This window comes from Lepidochelys olivacea (genome assembly GCF_965140295.1).
Source record: "Lepidochelys olivacea isolate rLepOli2 genome assembly, chromosome: 2".
Taxonomy (NCBI): Eukaryota; Metazoa; Chordata; order Testudines; family Cheloniidae; genus Lepidochelys; species Lepidochelys olivacea.
The window spans coordinates 134,150,235-134,166,682 of NC_140412.1; the positions used below are offsets into that span (position 1 = coordinate 134,150,235).

General features: G+C 39.7%; 1 long non-coding RNA gene across 1 annotated transcript in view; it reads left to right on the forward strand.

Moving 5' to 3' along the window:
• The first annotated feature begins 3,076 nt into the window (after positions 1 to 3,076).
• Positions 3,077 to 16,448, forward strand: part of LOC311516269 — a 138,676-nt gene continuing 125,304 nt past the window's right edge. Inside the window, exon 1 of the long non-coding RNA XR_014710374.1 lies at positions 3,077 to 3,133. This is a non-coding gene — a long non-coding RNA (uncharacterized lncRNA). The remainder of the gene's footprint in view (positions 3,134 to 16,448) is intronic.

The following is a 16,448-nucleotide window of genomic DNA, read 5'->3' on the forward strand; positions in this document are numbered from 1 at the left end:
TTCAGAGTGGGGAAGGAATCTTGACACAAGCACATTCCAGAAGAGTAGTACCAGAACACCCCGATACAGGGTTATGGTACAAACACACTCCCCAAAGAAGATGAAGTGTGATGGATAGAGTTGTTTTCATTGAGCCAACATGTACAAGAGAAAGGACAGTAACTAACCAAGTCAGAGGGGCAATACGTAACTTGTTTGTATCAGCAAAAACAACAAGGAGTCTTTGTGGTATCTTAGAGACTAACAGATTTATTGGAGCATAAGCTTTCATGGACTAAAACCCACTTCATCAGATGGATGATGTGGAAAATACAGTAGCAGATATATACACCCTGTACATGAAAAGATGGAAGTTGCCTTACCAAGTGGGGGGGGGTCAATGCTAATGAGATAATTCAGTTAACAGTAGAATTCCAAGGTACTAAAAATCACTTTTGTGGTGGTAATGAGAGTGGCCCATTTCAAACAGTTGACAAGAAGGTGTGAGTAACAGTAGGGGGAAATTAGTTTTTGTAATGACCCATCCACTCACAGTCTTTATTCAGGCCTAATTTGATGGTGTCCAGTTTGCAAATTGATCCAAGTTCTGCAGTTTCTCATTGGAGTCTGTTTCTGAAGTTCTTTTCTGAAGAATTGCCACTTTTAAATCTGTTATTGAGTGACCAGGGAGATTGAAGTGTTCTCCTACTGTTTTTTGAATGTTATAATTCCTGATGTCAGATTTGTGTCCATTTTTTTTTTTTTTGCGTAGAGTCTGTCCAGTTTGGCCAATGTACGTGGCAGAGGGGCATTGCTGGCACATGACGGCATATATTACCTTGGTAGATGTGCAGGTGAACGAGCCCCAGATGGTGTGGCTGATGTGGTTAGGTCCTATGATGGTGTCCCTTGACTAGATATGTGGACAGAGTTGGCACCAAGGTTTGTTGCAGGGTTTGATTCCTGGCTTAGTGTTTTTGTTGTGTGGTGTGTAGTTGCTGATGAGTATTTGCTTCAGGTTGGGGGTTGTTGTTTTTACTGATACAGCCTAACATGGCTACCACTCTGAAACCTGTTATTTGTATTGTTGTATAAAAAGGGGTCTTAGAGATAGGGTCTTTGGCCAGCTGAGAGGGGAATAGAAAGTTCCACCATTCACTGAGCTGAGTCCATTGGAACAGGCGCACATGTGTTAGAGTACATGTAACATTGAGCTAGGGCATTAGGACCGTGATTTGTTGGCCAGGTGCCTTTGCTACTGAAACAGAACTGTGGTCTTATTGGGCTTTTTGATCTAGGTTTGCTGTGTCAGCTATCTGTACAGAGCTGGAACAGCACACAGAAAGAACACACACACTCAGCCATCATCCGACAACAGTCTCAACTCCCATTAAGTTCAATGGGAATTGCACATGCCAAACACTCCTCTAAATCAGGCTCTATATGCATGCATACAGTGTATGCAGTTAAAAGCGCTATCTTCCTTTAACCAGTAGGTGAAATGTCACTGGTGTGAGGATATGATCCCAAAAATTAGACAGGAGAATGCCAAATAGAGCTGCAAATATTTTGACAGATTATTATATAATCAGATGCCGTGTGCTCTCTAGCAGATAAGACACTAGACTGGGAATAAAGAAATGTACCTGTATTCTGCCACTGACCAGCTGTGTGACCTTAGGCAAGATACTTTGCCTCTCTGTATCTGTTTACCCGTCCCACACTTTGTTCAACTTTTCTAGTTAGAAGTAAGCCTGTAAGCTCTTAAAAGCACAGATTTGTTTCTAACAAAATAATCATATCTCCTTTCTCCTATACAGCATATCTCATCCATATGTCTCAAAGTGCTTTACAAAAGAGATCACTAGCATTATCCCCATTTTACAGATGGTATGGAGGTATGGAGAAGTGGGGAGTCTTGCTCAATGTCACTCAGCAGGCCAGTAGCAAAGCTAAGAATAGTGCCCATGTCTCCTGAGTTCCAGTTCACGGTTCTATCCACTAGGACACAATTATGCATTTGTACAGTACCATGCAAAATGGTACTCCTGTTCCTGCTGGGACCTCCAAGTGGCAATGTAATAATATTGTATCCACTGATGAAGAGGTGAAAGAAAATGAACATTATTCTCCAAACTTGGTTTTTGTGTCAACCTTTCCCAAAAGGAAACCACAAAAAAGAGAGGACCTTGTTTTTTTTAGAGGAAAATGGGCATCGGTCTATCTGAAGATCTCCTTTCAGGAGAAGGAGCCAGAGGTGATTCAAAAATGGAAAATCATTTTGCAACATTTTTCATTTAGATAGAAATTTCCCCCAATAGATCTAGCCATAACAGACAGTATTGAAGCTGACACTATGATTAACATAATGGGTCAAATGCCAAGGTAACATAAATGGTTGTGTTAGTTATATGTTGTACACCAGGTTACATGAGTGTTTGCATTATATCCTGAGTGGACTTAGTCCAGACTTATCCCAAAACAGGAAACCAGCAGGAGTGTGCATGAAGATAAAATGATAAAGTAGGTTCTCCCTACTTATAATGACTTACTGATATGTACCTTTCATCTGTAGTTATGCCATGTCTGAATCTGACCCACTATATGCTTTTTAGCTTCCTTTGTTTGATCATTTTTCATTGATATTGATATTTATGATTTTATCTTCATTGACTTTTACAGAGTAAATTCATTTACTGAAGTTATTGCATCCTTTTCCATGTGTTTATTGATCAAGTTGTTTTTCTTGATTTAAATGAAGACTATACATCAGTAAATCCTAAATCTCCAGGCTAAATTCTTTAGGTTAAAATAAATATAGTTTTTCTCCCATATTAAGATGCACTGATCCATTATACAGGGTGTGTGTACGTGTGATACATGAAGGGCGGGGGAGTAGCTCCCTTCGATGGACACCCAGCCAGCAGTTAGCTGTAAAATCCTTCTTGGTCTGTTCTCTGCTTGCTTTGTCTGTAAAGGGTTAACAAGCCCACAGGTAAACGAAAAGGAGTGGGCACCTGACTGAAAGAGCCAATGGGAAGGTAGAACTTTTTAAAATGGGGAAAGAAACTTTCCCTTTGTCTGTTGTTTTCCAGAGAAGCAGGGACAGAGCAGCAATGCTATAAGCAGGAAAGCTGTGTAAAGTTTGAACCAGGTATGAAAAATTATCGTCCATACCTAGAAGGAATTATTTGGATAGGGAATGTTTAGATAAATGTGAGCAGGTTATTTTTTATTGGCTTGTGGACTCCTCTGTGCTAACCCTAGATGCTTTTGTTTGCTTGTAACCTTTAAGCTGAACCCCCAAGAAAGCTATTTTGGGTGCTTGATTTTTGGAATTGCTCTTTCAAAATCTAGCAAAAGCCTAACTTCCAGATGTATTTTTTTCTTTCTAATAACATTTACTTTTTTTAAGAACAGGATTGGATTTTTGGTGTCCTAAGAGGTTTTTGCATATGTTTAATTAGCTGGTGGTCACAGCTAATTTCCTTTGCTTTCTTTCTCAGCTCTTCCCCAGAGTGGGGTGAAAGGGAGGAATGCCCAAGTCCTCCTTCCTGGGTTCAAAGGGTTGGGGTTTTTTTGCATTTGGGTGGTGGCGGAGTTTACCAGACAAAGGTCAGAGAAAACCTTGGGAGTTTAATACACGTCTGGAGTATTAGTTTTTAGAATCCTTCGGGCCCCACTTTCTGCATGCACAGTGACAGAGTGAGGATTCAGCCTTGGCAGTATATCTATATAGAAAAAAGATACAGTAAGAAATGACTAAGTAATTACTTCCTTAGACTGTAAGCCCTTCAGGGCAAGGGCAGTCTTTTAGTTATGTTTTTGTTATGTACAGTATGAGGGACAATGGGGCCCTGACCTATAATTGAGGCTTCTAGGTGCTACCACAATACAAATAAATAAGCAAATATTATTAATAATAATAATAAATAGGAGTTATTGTCCGAAAGATGAAATTCTCCTATAACCCCTTTCACTTTAACTTGTCACTTTTCTTCCCCATTCTCATAAAAAGCAGAGCTCTATGTACCTTTTGAAAAGGCAAGGATTGTGGCAGACTAAGTCTCAGTAAATGAAAAGTAAGCACTTGCTTAAAGTTAAGAACATACTTAAGTACTTTGCTGAATCCAGACATACAGCAGTAAGCAGGAGCAAAGATGTCCACAATGGGGGCACCAAAACGCATAAATTAATGGGCTAAACCCTCCACAAAGCTGTACTGTAGTTGGCTAGCAAGCAGTGCCTCCTGCTGTGTGGAATAGTCATGCATTTCATCAACACCTTGTTCCATGGGTGGGAGAAGATTAAGGTTTTGCAGGGGAAATGTGAATTTGGCACTTGATGAACAATTATTTTTTCCAGTACATGTAAATGACTTACATTATGGGATCTACAAAGAGGTCTATAAAATAATAGTGTGAGATGTTTTACTCTTAGGCAAATATTTAATTATCTACCAGACACTTGTCTGGAGGATCAAATAAGGTAAAATTTAATACTAAAATGAAGGATAGATTTAATACTAATGCAATACAAAAATCATGCATAACTGCAGCTAAAGAGAATGACTTTGATATAATAAAATCCTTCTGAGTGAAATCCATTTGAGAACCTAGAAGAAAACCTTGCTGTTGAACTTGTTTGCCGTGCTCGATACCCATGTGCTGACTTATCTCCTGTGTTGATACATGCAGTGTATTTTTATGTTTGCTCACTTTTCAGTTTTTTTGTTTTGTTTTATTTTATTTCATTTCAAGGTTGAGATTTTAAATACCTAGATTATAGACGGGGAATCCAGGCAGCTGAGAAAGTGAAACAGCAGAGAATAAACAATTTTCTTAGTATTTTAAAAATAAATTGCTTTCCAAACTGAACAATAGATTTAAAAATACAGTCTCAACATTTTATATTTTAGTCCTACTTGATTGTGTTTGCCTCATTTTCTTTCAGTATGGCTTCTTAGGTGCCCCTGTATTCTTGAAACTGTATATACAGATACAGATAAAGGCAGTACTGTGGTTAGTTCACTCTACAGAAATGCCCATAAAGTTTAGCTGTGTTTGGTCATACAAAATGACGGAAGACACAAAACAGTATAGTTCAGCCAATGTATGGATAGGCTTCGTCCTAATATAATTTATACCAGTGGAAATTAGGTGCTACTCCACTGAAGTCAATAGAAGTGCATCCTATCTCTTACAAAGTTCTTATAGCTTTTGTTTTTGCTTACAGTTTTAAACTTTCAGATAGTTAGACAGCACTGTAAAAGGAGACTGTGTAGGTTGTATATAGGAATGAGCAAATCAGAACAGATAAAATTAAAACCTCCTCAGATATTGCCTATAACTTGACCGAAATCTGGGACACACTTATTTGTAAAGTTTGGTTTAAAAGCTCTCTCTATATTTGTGTGCCTCTGGGCTTCAAAAAGCACAGAAATATCAGAAGAGAAAACTTCTCCCATGAGTTCTAGTCCTCTTTTCCTGACTCAAGAGGTTCAAATTGTTTGGGTAAGCATAAACATCTAAGCTATTAAGTTCTTATCTGATCTGAACATTTTGAGGTTCACTAATCTAAATAAAAATCCTCTAGGAAATAATTCATACAAAGTCTGAAAGGATTTTAAATCTTCAAATATACCTACGAGTGGGAGGATTAAATTTTAATCAGTATGGGCTTGATCCTAAGATGTGCTCTGCACCCTCAGCTCAGAAGGAATAATCAGTATCTTTCAGCATCAGACCCGCAATCCTGGTTGTTGGTTATTTCTTCTTTCACGCAAAAATAATAAGGGGAAAAAAACCACCAGTCAATAATAGACATAACCAGAAGAAACTTTAAACACATGGGAGATGTTGAAGTTTTGGACAGCTGGTGCTTATTCGATATTTCCATCTTACTATCAATTAATAAGATATTAATCTTATGAAATATCATGATCAAATATTTTTATGCTTGAATCTGTGATGAATTAGCTCCTAAAGCCATTATATTTTAAGCAATTAGCATCTGTGCATATTTCAATATGCTGGCCATATGAATATTTAAGTCAATAAAATATATAGAAAATATATTATATACAAAATTCATAAAACCCAAGTCTATATAAGCTTATATTATACTTAAATATCTCCCAGCCTTGGTAGGTGCTAGTAATGAAATAGCAATGGAAAGAATGAATTTGCTACTGTAATTTTCATTCCATGCATCTGAAGAAGTGGGTTTTTTTACCCACAAAAGCTTATGCCCAAATAAATCTGTTAGTATTTAAGGTGCCACCAGACTCCTCATTGTTTTTGTGGATACAGACTAACACCGGCTACCCCGCTGATACTGTCAATGCTATCAGTAGTGAAATCCTTGTCACTAGAAGCTTGGATCAAAATTGCGGCAAACTGGAAAAGAAAACATACATGCAGGAGATAAGGGAACAAATGGGGGAAAGCACATCTTCTCAAAGCAGGAGAGCTTCCCCCTCCTCTCACTTTATTTGGCTTTCTGAAGCCCAAATCTTTCATAGCCTCCCCTACTACTTCACCAGCCATAAGAAGGAGCAATTGCCTGAAAGAAGCTGCCTCTGGCTTGCGGCATTTTCCAACAGAAGCTGGACTAATAGCATCATCTGATGGGAGAGGCAGAGTTCCCCTGTCTACCTCTGGTATAAGAAAATGTGTCCTCTACACCAAGAAAGAGGGTGAGTGGAACAGGTGGCATAGTCCCCACAACCAGCTTCATCTCCTGTCCAGGAGGTAAAGTTCCCAGGGCAAAGAGAACATCTTTGTCCCCTCTCTCTCTCCTCACAAGGGAGGGAGTGAATGTAGGAGAGGTAAAAGAGATCATGTAGTACCCGATAAGACTGAGGGGGGGGGAAAGGAAGAGTGGTGTGGCCATGGTGGGGGGATGGAGCACTGAAGAGGAGACACTTACATGGGCCATTTAGATGGAGGAGTACAGCAGCATGTTTCCTTATGTGCAACCAGCCAACTCTACTGACTGGTGCAGAGAAGTAGCAGGGTGAGAGCCCTGCCTACTCCCTAGCCTCTTGAGGCCCCCAGCAGTGCACGGAGAGACCAGACCCAGTGCTCCACCAGTGCAATTGTACCAGACCTTTGTATAAAGCCCAAAGAGTTGGAGAAAGGTCCTTCTCCCCCCCTTCCCAGGCCTCTGAACATCTGCTTGAAGGTCAGACAAAATACTGGCAACAGGGTCAGTGCCATGAAATACAGTTTACTGACAATGGTCACTCTAAGGAAATCAAATGCAAAGAACATTGGTCTTTTGGGTTTGCAATAGAATGTAAGTTCAAGCTGTCCCCATGCTAAAAAGTTTTTGCATGTAATAATGTGATGGGAAGAGAACATTGATTCAAGTATAAAATAATGCATTTTATATCTACTTTATCTCACATGAGTATAACAACATATTTCCATAGTCACAGGTAAGTACATGAAAATTTGCAGTGCAGGAAGTATGAAATTACCCTACATCACCAGTATATTAGTGAGTCGTAATCAATTACCCGTAAATATCAAGCAGTAACCTTTGTTAACCTTTAGGCTAAAACTTACCCAGGGAACCTGACATTTTCTGGAGAATACTATACAGAATATCAGAACAGTCTTGCATGTAATATAGATAAGACTTTATATATGGTCATTTAAATTGTATTTGGAAATAACCTAATAAACAATGTTCATTGCAGAAGTATTCAGCAGCTTTGACAGGGGAGTGCAACAAGCAACACAGAGCTGGTAGAAATTTGAAGATGTTTTTCTTGATTACATAGTTCTCCTGTCTGTCACGATGACTATGTACAAGATTATGGCCCTGAGCCTGTTTTCTGATGATATACAAATGTGTCAGAGAGAAATTGCAAGTGTAAAATAATCTGAAACAATGTATCAGAGATAAAACCCAGAATGGAGGAATGTTACCTTGGATCTACAGTGCTCCTGTCCATTTTTTAAATGATTATTACACAATCAGGAAAAAAAGAAATATTTTTCCTCCAGTTTTATATAAGATACATAGGTTTTCAGGACATTTCTCAAAGTTGATGAAGACAAGAAGAGAGAATCTTATATTGAAAGTTACAATACGCAGAAAACTAGGGCTCTGACTTTCAAATGTGACTAATGATTAGTTACCCAACTTGAGAAAAAGTCACTTTGAAAATTTAGGCCCAGGATCAAAACACCTCTCCAACATTTAAATAGCTATGGACACCACTTTGTCCATCCCCAAGTATGCTTAACACTAGTTGGCACAAGTGCTAGTCATCTTTGCTGAGGGAGGTGATAACTGAATAAGTATTAATAATGCCTAGGCACAGTTCCTCCTGTTTAGAGGGACAGCAGACAGGCACTGCTCCGATGGGAAGTTCTCACTCCTAGTCTCCACATGTACCAGTATGACAATAAAGAGTTTTATGCCTCTGGCTCTTATGCGAGTACCTTTCTAACTCCTGGCAAAAAAAAACAAAACAAAAAACCCAAAAAAGTCACAGTAAAAAATAAAACAAACATATAAACTGTCCCCCAAAACCCTGCAAGAGTCATGGTATTAGCTTAAAAATGGAAGTTATAGAACACTAAAGTTTAATATGAAAATTAAACTTCTCTTCACTGAAAATAATGGGATATTAAATACATCCTTTATTTCACAATGACATCACTTAAGAGTATTAAACTATTATTTAAATCAAAAGTTTAAAGCCATTAAAAAAAGACATGCCAGTACACTGGATATAGATTTTTGGAACTTTGGATATTTTTAATTGACATTTAAATTTGCTGATGTTCAATGAAAATGTTCACCAAAAGTTTTGAAATGATAAAGCAATTAGAAATTCCCATCCAAAGTTAAGAACAATTCAGAATCTTTTCATGTTTTTTTTAAAAGAAACTTTTTTAGAAACTCTAGCTAGATGCATATAGAGCCAATTCTGGAGGGGGGAGGGGGAGAGAGAGAGAAATACTGCTTATTGAAGGACTAGCTGAAGTTTCAAAAATCTTGACTTGTAATGGAAACTCTTAAAAAAAAAAAAAAGAGTATTTGCATACAAGTCACAGCACTGACAAACATCCAGCCATGTTCACTTTAAAAAGGTCAAATAAAATGTGAATGAGAAGAGTATAAGAAACAAAAAACACACGTCATGACACTGCAAAAAGTTAAATTTTCAAATTTGATTGCCTCCACTTTGGCTCCTAAATCCATAGTTGGGAAACTAAACACAAGTGGCCTGAATTTATATGGATTTAGGACCCCAATACTTGAGATAGTCAGGTTAAAAATAAATAAAATCAATGTCACCAATACTTGTACCCATCACTGATATCAATACAAATAAGTATTGTTTTAGCACTTCATGTATTCAAAGCACTGTACAGTCAAATTAATTAATCCTCTCAGCAACCTGGATAGATAGGCACTAATATTCCTATTTCACAAATAGGAAAACAGACAGAAACTTGACTTGCCGAAGATTACATGGTCAATCAGTGACTGGACTGGAATAAGAATCCAGAATCTCCTGATTCCTGAGCTCATCCCTTCAGGCCTGTTCGCTTTCAATATTTTAAAGAGACTGCAAATGTAGTGATGAATTTTAATACAAATTTCCTTGCTGCTTTTCATTTTTATTCTTGCATTAAAGAAACTAAGGAACTTAGTCCATAAAACCTGTTCCGTGCATGCTTCAGTTAATTATAATAAATATTTATTGGAGCCATGGAATGGGAATGATGACTTAGACCCTCCCTGGTCATCATTGTTAGTACCTGAAAGTATAATAAATCCGATGAAGAGAGCTGTAGCTCACAAAAACTTATGCTCAAATAAATTGGTTAGTCTCTAAGGTGCCACAAGTACTCCTTTTCTTTTTGCGAATACAGACTAACACGGCTGCTACTCTGAAACCTATAATAAATTAGTACCAACACCATATTCTTGGGCTAATTTACTTTGAACTGTATAATGTCAGAGAGAAAATTAATGTTTCCAAAGAACAATTTATGTATAAATCATTGGCCAGAAGTAATTGTGGATGCTTTGGGGACCAATACATAACAAAATGCAAGTTTGTGTATTGCTGAAGGGTTATTCTGATTTCCCTAGCCTATGCCTCCAGGCTTCTCTCAGCAGTGGAAAGTTAGTACTCCCTGTGCAAGTGCTATTTATTGGTCACCTTTGGGGCTATAAAACAATTTACCCTTTTAATTGGCCTCTGCCTTCACACATCCTCTACAGCGAACAGGGAAAGATTAAGAATGAGCTCTCAAAACTGGATACTCATGAAAAAACAACCTTCCACACAAACTTCCTCATGGCTGGACTTTACAAAAACTAGACAAGCCATTTACAACACTCACTTTGCTTCTCTACAAAAGAAAAAGGACACTAACTATCTAAATTACTACATGCCACAAGGGGCCACAACAGCGGTTCCCTTAACCCACCCAGCAATATTGTTAATCTATCCAACTATACTCTTAGCCCAGCAGAAGAATGTGTCCTATCTCAGGGCCTCTCCTTCTGCCCCTCCACCCCCACGAACATGATACAGTTCTGCCGTGACCTAGAATCCTATTTTCAACATCTCCGACTCAAGGAATATTTCCAACAAACCTCTGAACAACATATTAACCCACAGAGACCTTCCTACTAAGACTACAGAAAGAAGGATTCTGGGTGGACTTTTCCTGAAGGTGGCAACAACAGACTGGACTTCTACATAGAGTGCTTCTGCCGATGTGCATGGGCTGAAATCTGGAAAAGCAGCATCACTTGCCCCATAACCTCAGCCATGCAGAACACAATGCCATCCACAGCCTCAGAAATGACTCTGACATCATAATCAAAAAGGCTGACAAAAGAGGTGCTGTCATCATCATGAATAGGTCAGAATATGAACAAGAGGCTGCTAGGCAGCTCTCCAACACCACTTTCTACAAGCCATTACCCTCTGATCCCACTGAGGGTTACCAAAAGAAACTACACCATTTGCTCAAGAAACTCCCTGAAAAAGCACAAGAACAAATCCGCACAGACACACCCTGGAACTCCGACCTGGGTTATTCTATCTGCTACCCAAGATCCATACACCTGGAAATCCTAGACGCCCCATCATCTCAGGCATTGGCACCCTGACAGCAGGATTGTCTGGCTATGTAGTCTCCCTCCTCAGGCCCTATGCTACCAGCACTTCCAGCTATCTTTGAGACACCACTGACTTCCTGCGGAAACTACAATCTATCAGTGATCTTCCTGAAAACACCATCCTGGCCACTATGGATGTAGAAGCCCTCTACACCAACATTCCACACAAAGATGGACTACAAGCCGTCAGGAACAGTATCCCCGATAATGTCACAGCAAACCTGGTGGCTGAACTTTGACTTTGTCCTCACCCATAAATATTTCACATTTGGGGACAATGTATACCTTCAAATCAGCGGCACTGCTATGGGTACCCGCATTGCCCCACAGTAGGCCAACATTTTTATGGCTGACTTAGAACACTTCCTCAGCTCTCGTCCCCTAATGTCCCTACTCTACTTGCGCTACATTGATGACATCTTCATCATGGAAAAGAAGCCCTTGAGGAATTCTACCACAATTTCAACAATTTCCATCCCACCATCAACCTCAGCCTGGTCCAGTCCACACAAGAAATCCACTTCCTGGACACTACGGTGCTAATAAGTGATGGTCACATAAACACCACCCCATACCGGAAACCTACTGACTGCTATTCCTACCTACATGCCTCCAGCTTTCATCCAAACCACCCCACAACACAATCCATTGTCTACAGCCAAGCTTTACGATACAACCGCATTTGCTCCAATCCCTCACACGGAGACAAACACCTACAATATCTCTATCAAGCATTCTTACAACTACAATACCCACCTGCTGAAGTGAAGAAACAGACTGACAGAGCCAGAAGAGTTCCCAGAAGTCACCTACTACAGGACAGGCCCAACAAAGAAAATAACAGAACGCCACTAGCAATCACCTTCAGCCCCCAACTAAAACCTCTCCAACGCATCATCAAGGATCTACAACCTATCCTGAAGGACGACCCATCACTCTCACAGATCTTGGGAGACAGGCCAGTCCTTGCCTACAGACAGCCCCCCAACCTGAAGCAAATACTCACCAACAATCACACACCACACAACAGAACCACTAACCCAGGAACCTATCCTTGCAACAAAGCTTGTTGCCAACTGTGTCCACATATTTATTCAGGGGACACCATCATAGGGCCTAATCATATCAGACACACTATCAGAGGCTCGTTCATGTGCACATCCACCAATGTGATATATGCCATCATGTGCCAGCAATGTCCCTCTGCCATGTACATTGATCAAACTGGACAGTCTCTACGTAAAAGAATAAATGCACACAAATCAGACGTCAAGAATTATAACATTCAAAAACCAGTCAGAGAACACTTCAAACTCTTTGATCACTCGATTACAGACCTAAAAGTAGCAATTCTTCAACAAAAAAACTTCAAAAACAGACTCCAACGAGAGACTGCTGAATTGGAATTAATTTGCAAAGTGGATACAATTAACTTAGGCTTGAATAAAGACTGGGAGTGGATGGGTCATTACACAAAGTAAAACTATTTCCCCATGTTTATTTCCCCCCACACCCCCACTGTTCCTCAGACATTCTTGTCAACTGGTGGAAATGGCTCACTTTGATTATCACTACGAAAGATTTTCCCCCCAACCCCGCTCTCCTCCTGGTAATAGCTCACCTTAAGTGACCACTCTCGTTACAGTGTGTATGATAACACCCATTGTTTCATGTTCTCTGTGTATATAAATCGCCCCACTGTATTTTCCACTGAATGCATCCGATGAAGTGAGCTGTAGCTCACAAAAGTTTATGCTCAAATAAATTTGTTAGTCTCTAAGGTGCCACAAGTACTCCTTTTCTTTTTACACACACACCAGTTTCCTTCTTACTGCTCCCATGTAGGAGAGACAGTTTTCTAATGCCCAGTTAGCTCACTTCATTACTGTTCTAGGAAAAGGACATCACTATTCTCCCTCCACAGGTACCCTCGCCCTTACTCTCTGCTCTTACATTTGAGGATATCCCTCATATAGTTCCTTTGCTTGTCTCTCTGTCCTCACTACCTCACCCCTTTCAGTCTTTGCCTCTAATGTATCTTCTTTTTTGTGTATTTTTATAGATGGATCCTGCTCTTGCCAAAATAGCAAACCATGTATGTTACCCTTTCCCCCACCAATTCACCCCCGTCCCTTTCCTTCTCCAGTCTTCCTCATTCAGCTCAATATGCTGAACTAGCTGCCATTGCCTGTGCCCTGGGAATGGTTTTCTTCCTCCTCCTTCCCTGCATTGTTGGCCTCAGACAAACCATGGGAGTGTAATACCTCCCATATAATGGTGTATGCCTTTCTGGCACTCTAATAATTTTGTTTCCTCAGATGGGTCATCTTTGCTCTATGCTCCCGTCTTTTCCTATATTGCTACACTGGCATTTTCTCTTTCTTCTCCTCCCTGTGTTCTGAAAGTAAAAAGGCACAGCTAAAAGGACCCATTTCACTTTGAGAATTCTGCAACTGCCTTTTTCACCAGGCAGGGAGCTCAAAGTGGGGTGTTCTGGACATTCTCACATAAAATAGTGAGCAAGCCTAGTGAGAAAGAACTAGATGACCTCCTGAGGTCTCTTCCAACCCTAATAGTCTAAGTCTGTCTCTACAGTCCACCCCACAAAAATTGTACCTGATTTGCAAACATTGCAGAAAGTGAATACAGAAAGTGAATGCTGGAAGCCATAAAACAGATATGGATTGAAAAGACATTGGCCCAGCATTCACTACTGAAACCTTATGAGCCACAACTGATCACAGTAAGTAGCTTGCTTATTTTGTAAAGTAAATGGAGCACCTGTGTGGGACATGCCATCTCAATTCAAAAATATTTAATTTATTCAGTGCATGATGTTCCCTCAGCACAAAACCATGCAAAGATTGGAAACTGGAGGTTAGTGGTCAAGTATCACAGATGATGAGAAACAGTACTGTGACAATTGCTTAATCTGTTGTCAGAATAATTCATCGAGAAGTAAAAACAATGCCCCACTCTGACAACAGTGAAACACAGGGCCATGGTGCACTTTGCACATTGATTTTGTGGGACCTATATTGCCTAACAGTAATGGAACAAATACTTGTTGGTTGTAGCGCGTCAAATTACTAAATGGACAGAGGTTTCCTAAAGAAAGCAAACATAGCTACTGCAGTTAGCTCATGGGCCAGTGGAACAGATATTCTCTTGATGGGGATTACCAGCTAAATTAGAATCAGATCAAGGGACACAGCCCATAGGACAAGTTTTGAAAACTTGTATGTTAGCATGTGGGCTGAAGCAGAAATTCCACATTCCTTACTGCCCTCAGAACTCTTGACAAATTATGAACAGACCCATTGAAATAATTTTAAGGAAGTTTGTTTTTATACATGGAAAAATGAGATAATGTCATTCCATTGGTTCTTATGGCCATCTGGGCCACTCTTGCCACAGCAAAAAATCATTCTACCTTTGAAATAATTACAGGAAGAGAGATGTGAAATAATTACAGGAAGAGAGATACATACTAGAATATGTATTATGGGAAACTAGCAGTGCACAGATTGAAGGAGTACAAATGGATGTTTAACATGCAAAAATTTGAATGAGCATCTGAAACAGGTGCATTTGTACGTGGCAAACAAGCTGGAGAAAAAAAATGTAAAGCAAGAATGTATTTTCACAAAAAAGGTAAAGGAAAATGATTGGGAGGTAGGAGACCAGGTCATGCTTCTGTCTTATGTTGTACCAGAACATAGTTTATGCCACAAATGGCTCGATCCACACTATTTTGTGGATAAACTTAGCTTGTCTGGGTCTAAAATTAGAATTATGGGAAACAAAAAGAAGGTCAAAAATTCTAATATGCCAGTCAATTTAAACAGTTGAAAAGACATAGTGTTTCTCCAGAGTTGGATTAATGTGAAGGTTTCTCCTCCATATGACCAGTGCACTCTGGTGCTGCCGAGCAAAGGACATTTTTTCCCCAATTGACAAAAACAACAACAGTTAATTGTTATAAGGGAGAAACAGCAGTGCTCTTTGTGGACTCACAGCTAACATTGATGAAGGAAATCCAACCTATGATAGTGGTGTGGGGCAAGGCAAATGATCTGTATTAACCCCAACAATATAATCTCATAATGGCAGGGAGATATACAATGAAGAATGTCACCGGCAGGCAGATCTTCCAACCTATGTCTTCATGAACTGCATAGGATAGGCTAACAGCAGTACTTGAACCATACATAATATCACACCCCCTGGTGCAGGGATTGTTCCAAATAGTTATCAGAATCAAGTCTGAGAACAAAAGTGTTTTGTAATGTTTAAACATGAAATAGTAAATCCTATCCTAAACCTGCATGCACAACTGTTGAAGGAAACCTGTGTAAGGCACTGGAGTCCCAGAGGGGAAAGGAGGACTCTGGAGCACTTCACTTGTCCCTAATCCTCTATGGTAGGTTATAGGGGTGGACATGTCACTTTAGGGGTTAATTTTTATTCAAATGTAAGACCCCAACCAATTGTACTATGGTATAGCTTACCAGTAAAACAGGACAGACCCAGAGTGGGGGGAAGGGCCATGTAGCCTGAGCGGCTCTTTAAAAAAGGGTATTGACTGTGAAAATAATAAGAGCACATTTTAATAAAATGATCTAATAAAAAGTAATGTTACCTGATGCAGCTTAAAATTACTGGCCTGTGTCTAATTTATCCCATTTCATGGGAACCACAACCGTTCTTTTGATTATATTTCCCTGTTGGTGCTTGAACACCCTCCAACTCAGTGGTTCTCAAACTGCTGCCTGTGGGCTGCTTGCAGCCCATTCAGTACATAGCTGCAACCCATGTGACATCCTCAGGGTCATACAGATAGTGTATATATATTGTGTGGATGCGGCCCCATAACACACAGAGAGACCTGCATATGCGGCCCACAGTGGTAAATAGGTTGATAACCACTGTTCTAACTACTCCAGTGGTGACTCAGCCTTTTATAACATCACCTGAGGAGCTTAACTGCTACATCTATAACCTTTAATCCTAGTAATAATCAGACATCTCTAATATCCTGGCACCGATATGGCTACAACAGTGCTGCAAAAATCCATGTCAGGCATTTTAATTAATAATATACAATTTATGCATATCCCGGTTGTGCTAAACATTTCACACTGGAATATGGCTGAAATTGGACACAGTGTGGTGATGGATGTGACAGTACAGTATGCTTCTTTACTAATGAAATGATAATATCTTACCAGGAGTGAGCTTGAGACCTCATAGAAGAACACGAGACAGTGCCCAAAGCCAGAATTTTTAGGAGTAGAAAGTGGCAA